Below are 16,881 nucleotides of genomic sequence, written 5' to 3'. Positions count from 1 at the left end.
AAGGGACCATCCTAAAGAGGGGGAGGGGCACGCGCAAGTAAACACGACGCAGTGAATAAAATAGATGGCACAAATGCTGTCTCCTTTTAAAATGACCCTCCCCTCTCACCCCCTCCGCAAACTTTTCAACGTGAGCGGTTACCAAGTAGCCTAATTGTCGACCTTATACTGAACAATGAACGAAGATGTGTTAGGGTGGTACGATATTTAGCAGGCGCTGTACTAGAGTGCGAATGGTTGGGGGGTAGCCGATATTTTGTACAGTTGGACTTAAAAGAGGGCCCTGAGACAACACTTCTCTAACTAATCGTAGAATGGTCTCACTATTAATTAAAGGCCGTCTCCTGCCGCAAAAAGTGTTTCAAATCCTTCCAGTATAAACGGAGTTTTAGACGTAGTTATCGCACCGACTAGCGGCTTTCTCTCTCCTTTCGTCTCCGCTAGCGCGCTGGAAGCTATACAGGCTGGCAAGGAGGCATGGCTCCGCCCAAAAGTTTTGATCGTCTCACCGGCGACGAGAGGGCTTGTCGCGGCATCACGTGACGGCCGCGGCGTCTGCGCTACGCAGCACGCCGCTGCTATCTCGGAGACCACGCAGCTACGCGCATCTGGAAGCTACGCTGGTTCAGTTACCTGTTCCAAGAAACCGAAACTATAGCAGGGAGCGCTGCGTTCACGCAGCCAGCTTTGACAAGCGAGCTCCCCGTGAAGCCATTCCCTTCGCTTCTTCCCCTCGAAGAGTCTGCCCAACACGTGACCCCATAGACTCTGTGTATTGGCCGACACTGTTTACTTCCCGGTTGTTTTTAATCGATGCTCACTTGTTCGCCTCTTCTTCCGTGGCTTTGCCTGCAGAGCGGGAACACTAAAACCTACCGCGTTCTCTGACGCGACGATGACGTGTTGAGCCGACTCGCTTGGCTTCGAAAAGTCGGCCGGACACGTGACCCGGCTGTCGCACAGCGCTCTTTTGATCGTGATCAAGCCCGATCCGGATCGAATTTCTCGGTCGGGTTTGACTTCTTTGCTTAGTCTGCGGAAGGGAGCCAATCGCGGTCGAAAATTTCGATCCGGATCGGGCTCAATCGCGATCGAAAGAGGCCGTGTGACACCGGTATTAGACTTGGCGTATTGGCCAAGAATGTTTGGTTCCCGGTAGTTTTTAATCGCTGCCCACTTGTTTGGCCGCTCTGTTTTGCCTGCAATGCGGGAACACTAAAACCCACCGCCCGCTCTGACGCGACGATCACGTGCTGGGCCGACTCGCTTCGCTTCAACCGTGTTGCGCTATGCTCCCTCCTAGTTCATTCCTTCCTCCATGCTCCATTGCCCCGGAACCTTGTCCGCGAGCGTATCCATTCACATCTGAGTGCTTGTGTAAGTACTTGTGCGCTAGATATATGGCTGCGATAACAAGACGGCCCTACGCTGATTGTTACGCCACGGTGTTGTCGTATAAAGCAGATATACTCGTGACAAGCACATCCCGCTCCCTAACTACCACGCCATGAGAGAACGTTGAAATCGCTGGCGCGTATTTCACCCGAAAGAGGTACACTGACGTCACCCCCTCCCTCTTTCGCGTGTGTGTTTTACGAGCGTATATGCAAGTCCAAAACGAAGCGCCGTGGCCCGCAACAGTCCGCGCTATTCCGGGCACTATATGCGTACAGCCGTCGATGGTCGTTCCGTCGTGTAGTGCTGCAGTTGCGTGTTTTACGGCCGCGAAGAAAGAGAACGCGACGCGTCGTCCTGTCCCGACAGTGAATAATACGGTTTCCCCAACGAGGCGTGTAGCACATTTGTGTCGTTTTTGAAGCTTCTCTCCGACGAACGGCTTGTCGTCGATCGCTCCTTCTCGTGTTGTATAAGGCCACCGGCAGCGCTTTAGCGCCACTCGTAACAACGATCACCGCTGTTACGACGACCGACAGATTGACCCCGGCATTTGGATGAAGCGCATCATGCAGCAACATATACAGCTGCTCCATTTTCTTTTTACAGACCAATCGCCTCGCGAACCGTTTTAACGCGAAGGGCCCCGTGTCGTAGAAAATCCGGCGTCGGTGTCGGCGTAAGCATCGGCGTCTGGCGGAAATAATCATGCCGAACCACATCATCCCGAACCACCCCGACCGACCGGGCGGGCCCTTCGCGTGGCGCAAGGCGTCAGTGAACAAAAATTGAATTTCTCGAAGTAAAATCCGTCAGAAAAATCGTAACGTACGACTGTTACGTCGTACCGAGGTGTTGGCGGCGTCATGACCACACGATGGTACAAAGAAGGCTACGAACCCTCGACCTTAGTCGGACCCGCGACTTTTGATGTTAGCTAAGGCGAAGTAAAATTAAGGCACAGTGAATTAAGGCACTCGAACTCACGACCTTTGCCACCTTGCGTTGTGGCATAATGTCTAAGCTTCGCGCTGTGGTCACAGTGGTTTCGCATTCATCGACGTAGGGATAACTAAGTGTGCCTTGATTTTTTTTTTTTTTGTACTCTAGAAGGGTAACTTGGTAATACAGCTCAAATCGCCTTTCTCTTTAGTGCCCCTTCAAGTTCTCGTCGAGGCGTTAGGATCTTGGGGTGAAACATATTGACTTTAAATTCACCGCGTTTTTAATAAAAAACTATTGATTCATGGGGTTCAACGCCCCAAGGCGACTGCGCTAGAGTCATGTGAGACGGCATGGTAGAGAGCTGCGAATGATTTCGACCACCTGGGGCTTTTATTAACCTGCACCTAAATTGAAATGCAGGAGCAGGGACCTCTATAAGGACGTGAGCTGAGCTGTCCTGTCCCGAGACTTGGCGCAATGTAATTGGCCAGTCCGCCGCGTATACGTACTTGACGATGATGACGACGACCTAAAAGTCATTGGCACCTACCCACCCAGGGGGCATTGGCCAAGAATCGGGCACGTTTTGGTTATGTGCTGATAGAATAAACTTGAAAATAGTTAATTTTGATGAATAAGTTAAATCGAGTAAAATACAAGACGATGATTTAGTATAGTCATCCTGATGGAGCATCAATATATATATATATATATATATATATTGTGGGCATTTCTCAGTCACTTCTTCGTTGGCTGACCCATGTTCATCATCATATCGGCTTCTTCGTCTTCATCGCTTGTGGGGACTCATCTTGAGACTGATCTGTGCCTTGAGTGTGATCGGTCCGCCACGTCTTCGCGGTGCATTAAAGGTCGTGCTAATGCTACGTCGCAATATATATATATATATATATATATAGCCAAAAGAGACAATGAGCCGTTGAGCGTACTTATTGACCATTACATAACTCAAGGTCTTCGTGGATACCGGATGCCACGACTATGTAACCAGACGAGGCTCATGTAACACGTACCCGTCATGTAACAGGCGAGGCCCCATGCAAAGCGTACCACTACGTTTCGCGTGTGCGATGTATAAATAGCCTTGCCGGACTTGGAAAGCTCGCGCCATGCGGTCATCTTTCGCAAATAAATCGAGAGGCTGCTTCGGGAGCAGCGCGGCGCAGCGCTTCATGCTTGGCGGAGGCTCCAAGGACATCACGCAGCGATCCGGCGGTGAAATAGTGATGATGATGATGATAATGATACCTGCGTCATCAACAGTGGCGCCAACGGTGCTGATGCGGCTGGCGATCGACAAATTGTTAAGGCGAAAGCCTTAGATGGCTCATGGGTCGAAAAATCCGATGACCGGTGTTATGGTACCAAAATTGGTGGTGGTACTGTGGGTTCGAGGGCCCTAATTAATTCTACCTTAATTAAGATAAAGTTAATTAAAGCACTCGAACCCACGACCTTTGGTGGGAGAAAGCAATAGGAAGTACCAACGCATTCGAACGAGAATGTCAAGTAATTTAATGAATTTCTCGTGAGCGCGCAGCCTTTCGCCTTCAAAACCTCTTTAGCCTATACTAAATTGACTGTCAACATTTGTCGGAGAACTATCCCGTAAGCTTGGTGCGCTCAGAACCACCCTCTACCCCCCCCCCCCCCCCCCCCCCCCCTTCACCCCCGGCACACTCACACAAACACAACGTTTTATTAAGCAGACCTAAATGTCTGATGTAGCTATACGAGTAGCTAAGTGAGCAACTTTTGCAAAATGTGCAGCTTGCATTCCAGATATGCAGTGGAACCTCGTTGGCACGTTCCTGTTTGCTGTACTTGTTACGTTCTCACGGTTTCTGCGCCGGTCCCGCTTCTGTACCGTAGGGTCACGTGTGTCAGCTTCCCGCTTATGACGTTTCCCGCCCCGCTTGTGACGTCCCGAAAGCTGCGACAGCACACCGTCGAACGCGGCGTTGGCTGCAGCGTCGACAGAGCCGATGTTGAGCTCCGCATGTCTTCGCTGACGGACCATGCGTGAGAAACAGATAGGGTATAAATTGGATGTCAGGGATAGAGATGAAGTTCACGGAGATTTTCAGGTACGGCAGGCAAGAAATCGGGAGATAAAATTTGTACAATATCACTAAGGGCAATGCTGGGCGCCTTATTGAGGTCCGAGCTTTCGGTCTGAGTACACACACACACACACACACACACACACACACACACACACACACACACACACACACACACACACACACACACACACACACACACACACACACACACACACACACACACACACACACACACACACACACACACACACACACCACACACACACACACACACACACACACACACACACACACACACACACACACACACACACACACACACACACACACACACACACACACACACACACACACACACACACACACACACACACACACACACACACACACACACACACACACACACACACACACACACACACACCACACACACACACACACACACACACACACACACACACACACACACACACACACACACACACACACACACACACACACACACACACACACACACACACACACACACACACACACACACACACACACACACACACACACACACACACACACACACACACACACACACACACACACACACACACACACACACACACACACACACACACACACACACACACACACACACACACACACACACACACACACACACACACACACACACACACACACACACACACACACACACACACACACACACACACACAGGAGCAAATGTTCGCAGCTGTGTGACGTGTGTCTGGCTGCAGAAAGCAAAAAAAAAAAAGAAAATTCGGAGACGTTTGTTGTAGTGAAATGACAATATATTCATCCAGCCTGAACCGTAGGGGAACGTTGACCTTCCAGAAATGCCGGTGTTCAAAGCTAATGGGAGCGTCAACTAGTCATAGATCGAGATTAGGAAGATATGTTTAGAGTATTGCGTAAATAAAGCAGGGGAAAGATTAAAAAAATTTTTTTTTTGGGGGGGTGGGGGAGGCGTCGTCACAGTAGTGAGTGACCTTACGAGATAAAGCAGATAGGCGGAATGATATATTACGGTAGTGTAAGGCGTATAAGTAGCTACAGAGCTTTTGACGGTTAAACAGCGCGGAAAACGAATACAGACAAAAGGGAAGAACACATTACAAAGCGCTGACTGACAACTGAAGGCGGCCGGATGTCCGTTTACAACTGAAATCTGTCTTAAAAGTGGGGCACTTGAAGCGAGGTCAGCGTGTTTGATACGCTGGAGCAAGTTTTCAGCTGTGGATAGCTCAGCAAACCAGTTATATATACCAATTATTTACTATACTAATCAATTGGTTGTACAAGTAACATTTCACCAGTATTATGTTTTGCGCGAATGTACTCTAGACATCCAAACCCTAGAAAAAAAGAACGAAAAAACACTCGCAAGCCGCAGAGTCTCCTAAATTGTGTAATGCAATAGCGTTTCTACAGCCAGTTTCGGTTTCGTTTCCCAGGAGGTTACTATGTATGACGCCACGACGCAGAAGGTGTTCACGTGGTAGCAGGACATCAGTACTTTTTAGCACTCTCTCCGGCTCGCTTGGTTCGTATGCTGCTACTTCGGCCCACGCAAATAGTGGCAGCGTAGCGGACGGCCGAGTGAGCCGCAGCTAGGGCCAAAACGTCACGATGTCCGACAACCACGCGACCTCCTTTCTGTGTCGTGACGTCATTGTACAGTAACCTCCTGGGAAACGAAAGTGAAACCGGCTGCAGAAATGCTATTATACGAGTACATGAGTATTTAGGGCGCTCTGCTGTTTGTGAGTATTTTTTTTTTAGGGTTTGGATGGCTAGGCCCTTCATTTAATGAAAAAAAAAATCTAAATAAAGAAAGTCGAAAATATCATGTCAGTACTGCTTCAAGCCGACAAGCGTTTCCCCGGAAAAAAAAAAAAAAAAAAAAAACTAGCAGCAGCGGTGATTTCTTTGTTCTTCAAGTACAATAAAAAAATGGGGGAGTCGCCGTTCCCGGTACGTTCTATTCTTTTGCGCGTCATTCGAAGACTCGGGTGAGGATGCCCAGGGCCTCAGGCACGACATTTTCTCTGCGTCAAGGTCGCGCACCTTCCCCTCGTCATAGCCTTTGTTTTAGAACTCATATTTCTGTGTAAAGATTGCACGCATACTCACGCAAGGAAAATCCGAAAAAAGACGTTTGTGCACAGCGCGATTTCATAGTATGCTCGCTGTCCTACTTTCGTGTCCTCCTACGTCACAAATTATAGCTGTTCGTGTGTACGTAGTCCTATTTATTTATTTATTTATTTATTTATTTATTTATTTATTTATTTATTTATTTATTTATTTATTTATTTATTTATTTATTTATTGTTTACCTCATTGTACGGCATGGAAATAGTTCCCTTCCTCATACTGTAACCTCTCTTTCTGTCCTGTCTTCCCTGTCTCTTCCACTTCTCACTTGAACCCCAGTATAACTGACGCACTGATGACCACCGTTCAGGCTTCAGCAGATGTCTAGGACCTTGACATTGACAATCTTTATTTCGCATTCACTCCTTTCAACTGCCGAAAGACGAAATGCCAGGACCGGAGCAAAAAAAGGAAAAAGAGACAGCAGCTTTACCAGCAGCTTGACAAGGGCTCCAGCCTAGAGCAGTGCACATTTAAGGGAGGGGGGGGAAGGGTGAATCTACATGCCGTATATTACATAGCAATAAGTATAAAACAATACTTTTCTAACAACGCACCATAGCTTCCGAGATTTGCGCGCGCTGGCAGGTTTTTGCTCAGGCCGTCCTATTCGCACGGAGACTGCGTAATTTCAATTGGTGGGCGTAGCCGCGACTCCTTCTCCGGACCGGGGCGCTCGCAGCTGAGGGCTTTTCATGCGTCGTGGAGGCATTCGCGGGCTCCGGTACTGTTGCTGCTGCTTGGCGAGAGAGAAAAAAAAATACAACAGGATTTGGCACTGCTATATAATTCCTTACTGATTAGGAAATGATGGCTGAATGTTGATGATGATGTAGTAGCGGCCAGCCCCTTTGTAACGGGTGGACACACGCAATGTCCTGGCCTGGAGGGTCTAAAATAAATAAATAAATAAAGGGAGAAAAAGAGAAAGAAAAAGAAGAAGAAGAAAAAAAGGAAAGAACGGAAATGTGCACTTCGTAGGTCGCTATGCAATCCGGAGTCGCATCCGACGCACGCTGGTCCACCACTGAGTCAGTCGCTTTTTGGTGGCCACTACAGCGCAGTTCCGGCCGACGTTGCGTCCGTTCGCGATTTCCATCATCCGCCTCGAGTGTGCGGAAACCAAGCGCCCGAGGGAGATCTGTGTCCTCTGCCGGAGCAGTCTGCAGGCCAGCGCATCGAAGGATGAGATGCTCTTGCGTCTCGGTCTCCGCCCCGCAGAGCCTGTACGAGGGCCAAAGCGCCTCCTGGCGTCAATTTATTCTCAAGCGCGTTAATTTTTTCTTTGTGCACGCATATGCTTCCGGTACGTTCACGTGGGTTTGTATATAGAAGTGGTATATCTGTGCAAGAGTTCGTTACGAGACGGGTGGAAAAAAGTATGAACAGCCACCAACTCGTCCACCTTTTGCAAAGAACTACGTATCTAGTGTTGGCTCTGTTAGCGAACGAATAGACCGAACTTGCAGGGTTAAGTGCGACAGTTCAAAAGCAAATATGGTATTCAAGGTGAAGTGTCACTGAAAGTACAAGCACACGATGAATGTTTCAGCTAAGGCGCAGCAAGCTTTGAGAAAGGTTTCATTGTGGATTAAGGAAAGTCTGTTATGTTCTGCTGCTTGTGCCTGCAACGTGCCGTAGTTTCAAGGCTGGATGGAGCTTTAAATTGGGCGCGAAGCGTGGGTTATAAATTATGCAATTATTTACTTGCTCATTAGTTGACGCACAAGCAGGCATTATCATAATTATGAACAGTACCATTGAAACGTTCGTTACAGCGAACATGAAAATTCGCGTCACTGCTTACGGCATGTTTATTTTACTAATTAAAAAAAGTATATTTATTTATGAATATATACCTTACAGGCCTTCAGGAAGGCATTGGGTAAGGGGTAAAACTGTTACATGAAGCATGTTACAGCATGAAACTGTTACATCAAGCACTGTTAAGAAGCATTGTGCAGCAAGGCAAAAAATAAAGCATCAGCGTAACAAAAGAACAATTGAAATGAGAACTAAGGACAGGGAAAAACTATGCATGGCAAGGTACTAATGAATAATACACGAAGATAATAGCACTACAGAGTAGGCGCACGATGCGGCAATTTTCAGATGAATTGCTATATCGCCGCTATACAAAGTGCGAAAAAAAAAAAAAACAGAGACGAACTAAGGCAAGGCAACAACAAATGAACTCTGTCATCTACGATAAGCTATACACGATCAGAGACTGTGAACGGCGTCTAAACCCAGGCATTGTTTGTTAGTCGAACTCGGATATAACGAACAGCTGTAAAATCCCCTTAGAAATTTTTGTATAAAATTCTTAATTTTGTATTTCGAATTATTGATATATCGAACTAATTCGCGATCCCCTTCGAGTTTGATACATCCGGGTTCGACTGTATAGAAAAGTACTGGAATAAATAAAGGCACTAGAGCACTTGGATGATTGACACGTCAAGGTGTTCGAGGCACAGCTGGAAAGTTGCCTGGAGATATATCCCGCGAAAATCTTCCGCAACACGTGAGAAGATCGAGAGGCAATGCGCGCGTTCATATTTCTGTTTTTTTTTTTTTTTTTTTCATTTTCACGCTTGGCTTGCTTTCTACGGCCGCCTCTGCGTGCGCCGGAGCCCTTAATACAGGGACCTTGGGAGCCCTGAGCTCTTAAAGAGCCTGCATACAAGCGCTGTTTTAAAACAGCGCTTACATGTAGGCTCCCTATGAGCCCTCGGCTAGCAGCGCCATCTAGGAGCGGCGCCCGCCGCAATGCATAATATATATATATATATATATATATATATATATATATATATATATATATATATATATATATATATTGCTTGAGAGCGCGCAGAATTGGACAGCCGGAGCAAAACCTGCGAGCGCGCACAATATAGGGGACCGTGGTATTCCGGAGGCCATAACATTTGTGGCCTATGGATGGCGAACGACGTTGCGTGAATAGCAAAAGAAGTTGTTTTTAAGAAGAAATAGCTGCACCCACTTGCGCTCTCTCAGTAAATGAATTCAGAGCTGAAGGGGCACCGCGGACTTGGGCTCATTTCCTTGTTGCTTTTGTATTGTTTTGTTTTTTGTCCTCGTTGTACGCAAATTGCCTTTCGTTGATCTCGTCCACGTGTTCGAGATTTGTTTCTTTCGCTAAGCATATGGGGGGTGGGGGGGACGTGTCTTTCTTTCGCAAGTATATAAAGAACGCGTGCGTGACACACATACCGTATACTTTTAGTTCGTGCGTGTGCCTCAGTCCTTGCATTACAGATGGAAATCTATCTCGGTGCTGAACCTCGGTATCGTAATGCACGCGCGACGCCTGTTCGTCCTGCGTATATTGCGTGCAATTAGGCACGACGTCTCTAGCTCTATAGCAGAGATCGCGGCGCCGGACAAATCGACGCAGAAACTGGAAGCAGTGCGCCATCAGTGCGTTAGCCAAATGAGTTTAGGGGGAAATCCCCCCCGAGAGAGGAACAAGATGTCTGGCGACGATTCTCTTGCGTTTCGCGGGGCGAAGTCATTTCATTAGGCTAACGGAGCCGGCGCGCAGTTCTCGGCAGCCGGAAGAAGTGGCTCGAGCTGGCTAGCTGGTTGGCTGGCTGACTGGCTGGCTGACTTGCTTGTTTGTTCGCTTACTATACGATCGTCGCTTATGGCTTCAGTTTAGCCATTCTCTCCATTTACATACATCGGGGCTAGCCTAACTAGTAGTTCGTTATACGGATTTAGGATGGTGGAAGTGGACACTAGCGCAGGCGCGTATAGTAATTAAGTAATATGTGGTTTGCTTTCGAACGCAAAATGCCACGTCCGTGATAAATATGACAACTATCTGTGAAGGCTCTATTACATTTGGACGCGTATTGGGTTCCTGGCGCGCTCTGCATCGATGCACCGTCGAACCTCAGATTTTTGGTTCGCTTACCTTTAATCAGTTGTCTGCCTTTCAGAGCTCTATAACTGTCATTCGGACTCTCTCTAATGTATGCATATTAGCAGGGAAATAAGATGAGTCGCACTCGGATGTTTATCACCGAATGTGCCAAAAGTGAAATGGATACATTTGAAGTCCTGCCGTTATCTTTCTTCATTTTTGTTTTTCGCAATTTCTTCCGACTTCCTTAATCTAGGGCCCTTCTCTTTACACACCGCTTCTCTTGCATGCAAATTGTAGCGCGAATACTCTTGCGGCAGCAATTTTACCTCTCTGACCTTAAATAGAAAAAAAATATATATATATTTCACTCTAAAGGAAACGATTTACTGTATACCTGCTTAAGCTATCACATTACCATACCTGCGGTTAAATCAGTGGCCATCGAGTTCTGTGGCTGCAACAAGAGGTCGCGGGATCGATTCCCGGCCGTATTCCGATGGGGGCGGAATGCAGCTGGAAACAACGCATCGTGTACTATTGTGCAGAAAACGCCCGATTTATAGATGCACGTTACAAAACCACAGGTGGTCAAATTAAACCGGAGCCGTCTACTATAGCACGTCTCTCCAGTAACAATGAACGCTAATCGTTTACGGACAGGGTGACGCTCTCTTAATCTCCGAAGCCGAAGGTTTCGTCCCTTTGCACTGAACGTGGGAACACGGGCTGTTAAGGAAATGCTTTGGCTGATAAGATAATGCGGCCGGCATGCGTGTCTCCTCCGTCGCTATCTTTTCCCCGATTTTCTGTTTTTGTTATCCTCGCGTGCATCGTTCACTCGAAGACGTGGGAAACTTTTGCATACGGCGAAAAAAAAAAAAAAAAAGGAAACAAATAAAACCTGTAGTCGGCGAGTCGCAAAGGCCTAAATTATTTTCTGACGCGTGTAACACTCATTGACGCAGGGAATTACAACAGTTTAGGTTTATTATAGTCAGCCCCACGAAGCCATGCTTTTGTCTGTATAGGACGACTGTCTGCCTTTCTAATAAATTACCTCTATGTATATAAAGTACGAAGCTTTCTTCTAGTAACCAAAACCTTTTCCTCCAGATAAACCCGTATCGAGTCATTTAATAAAATGCACCCTCTGTCGTATTGAATAATGAAATAATACTTTCACCACCTTAACTTAATTCACGGTTTCCCTTTTTTTTTTTTTAGAGTACCTTGAACGAAACGGCGCTTATTTCTCGAGACTTGTCGATTAGTACGTTCCACAGAATTTCTCCAGCATGTAACCGCGCCCTGCGTTTTGAGGACTAACGGGCATCTCTCCCTCTATCTCGCTCTCTCTCTCTTTTAATCGTCTCTTTCCACGTACTACACGAACGCCGACGCTTATTGCTCGCGTCGATAGCGTTTCCTGCGAAACGATATTTGGCTGGCGCGTCGAAAAGAATCGAGGCAAATAGCATCGAAAGCAAAGGAACGAGAAACAACAAGCGAAAACGGCGACGAATGCGACGAATGCGACGAACGATGCTGCCGAAATGGCGATTTGGGGAACGTTCGCGCGCCCCCCGATATATGTATGCCGCGAAAATGTCGAGCGAGCAAAAAAAAAATATATATATATATATATATATATATATATATATATATATATAAAGCTATACTCCCTTTGGCGCTATCTCGTGAAACGAAACCGTCCTCCCCTCTTCCCCCGTATGTCATTTTTTGTTTTTGTTAGAAACCGAGCGTGCACCGAGCGGTATAAGGAGCCCCCCAATTATCGCCCAACTGCGATGTTTTCTCGATCGCACTAAAGAGTCAGGAATTCGAGTGGTGCGCCAGTTCTGCTGCTCTTCTTAAAGCTTCCTTGATTGGTTTTCCTTTTCAATTTATTGCCTTCGATTACAAAAAAAAAAAAAAATCTTCTGTCCTCGCTTCGCCGGAGTCGTGGCAGATGTCGCAGAGTGGATTGCGACATTTTTTTATTAGGAACGACAAACCAACAGACTTTTCTTGCTTTCCAAATTCCCTTCGATGGACCACTAAAAGCGATGAAACGCGGTTATGTGCGTGTAACGTATATGTATACGTATGTACACGCCCCACGGTGTATACCTCTGGCAGGCGCATGCGCACTGCCACACACAAGCGCCGTCTGTTCAGCGTTTGCGAACAGACGGATCAAACGTTCGTGAACAGACGGTTTGGATTTTCAGACCGCTGTTTCTTTTTTTTTTCTTTTTCTTTTTTGCCTCGGTTGAGCTTTCCTGAGAGAAAACGAGGGACAGATTAAGTTTGCTGATGACAGAATTGGTTAGGCCTCGCGGCAGGCTTGGCATACTGTTATTCAGATGTAAATAGGCGGTATAAGCGATGAAAGAGAATGAAAAGGAAAACAAAACAAAACGCGTATATTCATGCATGCAAGAAATGCCACGCACGCGCAAACGCTCGAAATGCAACGAAAGACTCCGTAAATTGCCTCGATTCTTTCCGAGTTGTGCCGTTTGGTGCCCGGGCTCGGGAATGGGCCGTATATACGAAAGGGACGAATGTGAGCGTATTTTATTTCGTGCATATACATGTAGATTAAGGCCGTATTGTATCGCTGTATACGCCGTGCTCGTGTTGCCACGAAAGGAGAAGGAAAGTGCAAATATGGCGGGCAAAATTTTCCTTGCTGCGTCTGTTTTTATTCATTTTTTATAAATGAATAGGTGCGCGAACAAACGGCGCCTGTGTTTGCAGTTTTCGCTGCTCCATGTATACCAGATGCTGATGCGCCTTTAAGGCGTGGCGCGTACCGATTGTACAGTGGGGTATGTGATAAGAGTCGGGTATGCAGTTGTACGCGCTGTTAATCATTTACGAAAAAAAAAGTGAACTTGAAAAGCTGGAACTGGGAATAAAAGAGTTCCTGTAATGGAGAAGTGAGACCAGATGAATGGACGGTTACGTTTAAAAGAATAAAAAAAAAAGAGATTCATTGCGCAATTTAGAACGGAAGGAATTTGGAAGGCTCACGCTTTTCTTCTTTGTGTCTCGGGATCGATTTATCTGCGCAATTTGTATCGCGCTTCCTTTTGTAGAGGTGCACACGTCACGATTAACCCTTTATATGGAAGAGTGTTGCCTACAGGCAACATGTACGTGAATTTTTTTTAGAGCGTAGCTCCTAGGCGTCCGTTCCTGTGGCGAGCCTCGGCGTCCCTCGTAACCGAGCGAACGCGGGAGCGCGCAGCGGGGGATGAAAGACGGCGACAGCGAAGAGAGCGCGCTAGGAGGAAAGCGGATGAGGAGGAGGGTGCTGGCGAAAGCGTGAGAAACAAAGCATAGTGGCCGCGCAAGAACGGCTCTGCGGCGACGATGGCTGCGAGATGGCGCCAGAGTAGCGCGCGTCGTCTGTTCACCGGTGACGCCAACGATGAGGCATGCGGCGAGCGCGTCCAGCGACACCATATATGGAAACAAAGCGCTGCATTGTTTAGCGGTTGTGGTGTTGCGCTGCTAAGCACGACGAGGTCGCGGGTTGGAATCCCGGCCGCGGCGGCCGCATTTCGATGTGTCCGAAATGCAAACGCACCCGTGTCCCGTGCAATGGGGGGGGGGGGGGTCGCGTTAAAGATCCCTTGGTTGTCAAAATTAATCCGGAGTCCCTCACTACGGCGTGCCTCATAATCAGATAATCGGGGGTTTGGCAGGTAAAACCCCGTAATTCATTCATTCAAAATTTTCTCGCCGAGTTTCGGTATTGAGTGCGAAGTTTCTGGCTAAATGTCTATTCGGCCAACACGATGACGGGCAGCAAGCATCATTTGTTGGTTTAGCGCAGGAACGCGGGACTGGGAAGTTTGGCACGTGACTCGCTTTTTTTTTTTTTGAAAGCATGGTCAGAGGATCGAGACAGACCGATGCAACATCTCCGGCAGCAGGTGTAACACACGTGCGATGTAAAGCAAATGAAATGCGCACCTGTGAGTCACATATATGACGAGAGCTGTCTAGAAATTCCAGACGAAGCCATAGGTGGCTTGGGGTGAAGCAAGCTAGTGAAGCCCACTTCCGGTTTCCTGTCTGGGTTGCTGAAAACGTTTCCGCAGGATATTTATTTTTCGTTTCGTTGATTGTGCTTACTTACGACGTGTTTTGCAGATTTAGTTAGAAAATAAACATTATTTTCGCTCATTTATGTCTCTTGCTTAAGGGATAAGGATGACAGCATGCTAGATATATTTTATTTATTTTATTTAGTTAGGATATTCTGCGATGGATATTCTGCGACATCGATGAGTGACGCAACCGCGCGTTTGAATGCACTTGCAGAATCCACTGTGAAGACGTCGGCACGTAACGAGTTCCACTCACTGACGTGACGTTTCCCAATTTTAATTCTCTTTTTCTTTTGTTTTTCTGCGTTCTGGATCTCGAAACTCTAGAAAAAGATACTGACAGAATTCAGAGAGCGCGCTAAATAAATAACTATAACAGTTTTTCTACGAACAAGTTTCGCTGTCTTTTCCCAGTTAGAGCTGTGTGCCATATATATATTGGGTGTATTCCCCCTTTTTTTTTAGCTGCACCAAAAATTTAAAACTTGTCTATGGTAGATAGCACAATTCTAACCCCGGATATAGATTACTCGATGAGGTGGCCATTACTTCTACACGAAATCAAAATGCCTAATTGAATAATCAACATAATTACGCTAATAACAGCGCATATTTCTAACCTACGAATTATAGCCGGTGATTTGGCAAGGCGTATCCACTTTGAACGAATTCTCAGGACTGCGCGAGTTTCGATATGGCAATTTTCAGTTAATTTGCGTTCCACTAGTGTGGAGGATTGGGTTAGTTGGAATTTCATTTTCTAACTGGTACAGCGCATCAAGAAATGTAAGATACAGCCGAGCCGGTCTAAACAAGGAACATATCGCTGACTGCCAACTGGGTTTAGCACATTGCACGAAATATATACATGTATATCCACAAGAAAGCACCACACAATATCGTCAAAACACGTCATCAAACGTCACATCGAGAGAGGACCGCACCACCATTAGTCACGAACACGTGCAGTATTCTTTCATGCACTGTTGAACGGATCAAGAAATTATACTTCCTGTGAAAATAGGCACAAATATGTTGCCTAATTTCACAGTTATGTGCCAAGATGTGTCCTCTCTCGGTGTGACGTTTTGTGACGTGTCTTGAGGATGATGCTTTCTCGTGGCTATGTATTTCGTGCAATCTGCTAATAAAACACCAGTTGGAATAAGTCAGTGCTCTTTTCCTTCTCGTGACCGGCTCGGCTGTTTCTCCCGTTCCTTTTTGTTGAGCTGTACCAGTTTGAAAATTGAGGTTTCAGTTATCTTTTAAGCGAAAGGCTGTTTTATGCACTGAACCACAGAAGTGGCTGGAACACCAATGCATTTCGTCGGACACATTGAAAATTGATATCACGAAACCGGTGCTGTCCAGATAATTTAATCAGAGTGGATACGCCTTGCTAACTCACTAGCTGCAAATTGTAGATTAACAGAGTTGCCGTCAAATGATTAATGAAACAGTTAATTAGCGCAATTACGTTAATCATTTAATTAAGTATTACGGTTTCTCGTTGAAGTAATGGCCGCTTCACCGAGTAATTTAGACCAATGGTTAGAATTGCGCTATCTGCCGCAGGCAAGTCTTAAAAATTTGGCGCAGCAAAAAAAAAAAGAAAAGAAAACCTGTATGGTCGTCTGCTATGCTGCTACTGTGGTGGTTGCAAACGGTTACTGATTGCACGGCCCGATGTAGCAACCTGGCCTGACAGGCCACCGATCGAACTGGTAAGAGTGGCAGAACGTCGCGATGTCCTGCTCCCACGTGACCACCTTCTCAAACATGACGCCATACGACACCTACACCTAACATATATAACGCGCGTGTGCACGTGTTTGGTTACGCGCGCATCTGTCAGCACAATTCGTTCGTCGAACGTCCCGGCCTTGCACCACAGCGAGCGGTCGACGCTGCACTTTCCGTTTTCAGCGCATGCGCCGCAGCTGCTCGTCACTCGCGCGTGTGGCGTGTGTAATCGCGCGATGCGTCATTGGATGCGCGCGGAGGAGGAGGACCCGGATGCGTGTCGGCGAGAGAATTTAAGAGGGCGAGGATGGTAGAATGAGGATATGAAAGTTGAGGATGCCCGTGGGAATGCCTGGCTCCCTGGTTCGTCTTTCATTGGTGGTCGTTGGTTGTACCCTTTTTTTTTTTGCTGCCACGCTCGAAACCTCGGAGGAAGGAAGTAACGATAGAAAGGAACGTCACTGGATAAATTTGAAGCCCGAAAAAATACGGTCCAGCA

The 16,881-nt window shown here is 46.9% G+C and overlaps 1 protein-coding gene and 1 long non-coding RNA gene across 3 annotated transcripts in view; one reads left to right on the top strand and one right to left on the bottom strand.

Annotated features, from left to right (window-relative positions):
* LOC119466043 (neurocalcin homolog) overlaps positions 1-16,881 on the top strand; it is a 129,530-nt gene that overhangs the window by 6,556 nt on the left and 106,093 nt on the right. The window lies entirely within an intron of this gene.
* Positions 4,038-16,881, bottom strand: part of LOC125940789 (uncharacterized) — a 64,101-nt gene continuing 51,257 nt past the window's right edge. The window contains exons 2-3 of the long non-coding RNA XR_007463995.1: positions 7,175-7,353; positions 4,038-4,369 (exon numbers count right to left, since the gene is read on the bottom strand). This is a non-coding gene — a long non-coding RNA (uncharacterized LOC125940789). The remainder of the gene's footprint in view (positions 4,370-7,174; positions 7,354-16,881) is intronic.

This window comes from Dermacentor silvarum, chromosome 10, assembly GCF_013339745.2.
Source record: "Dermacentor silvarum isolate Dsil-2018 chromosome 10, BIME_Dsil_1.4, whole genome shotgun sequence".
Taxonomy (NCBI): domain Eukaryota; kingdom Metazoa; phylum Arthropoda; class Arachnida; order Ixodida; family Ixodidae; genus Dermacentor; species Dermacentor silvarum.
This window is presented reverse-complemented; position numbering and strand designations above follow the sequence as displayed.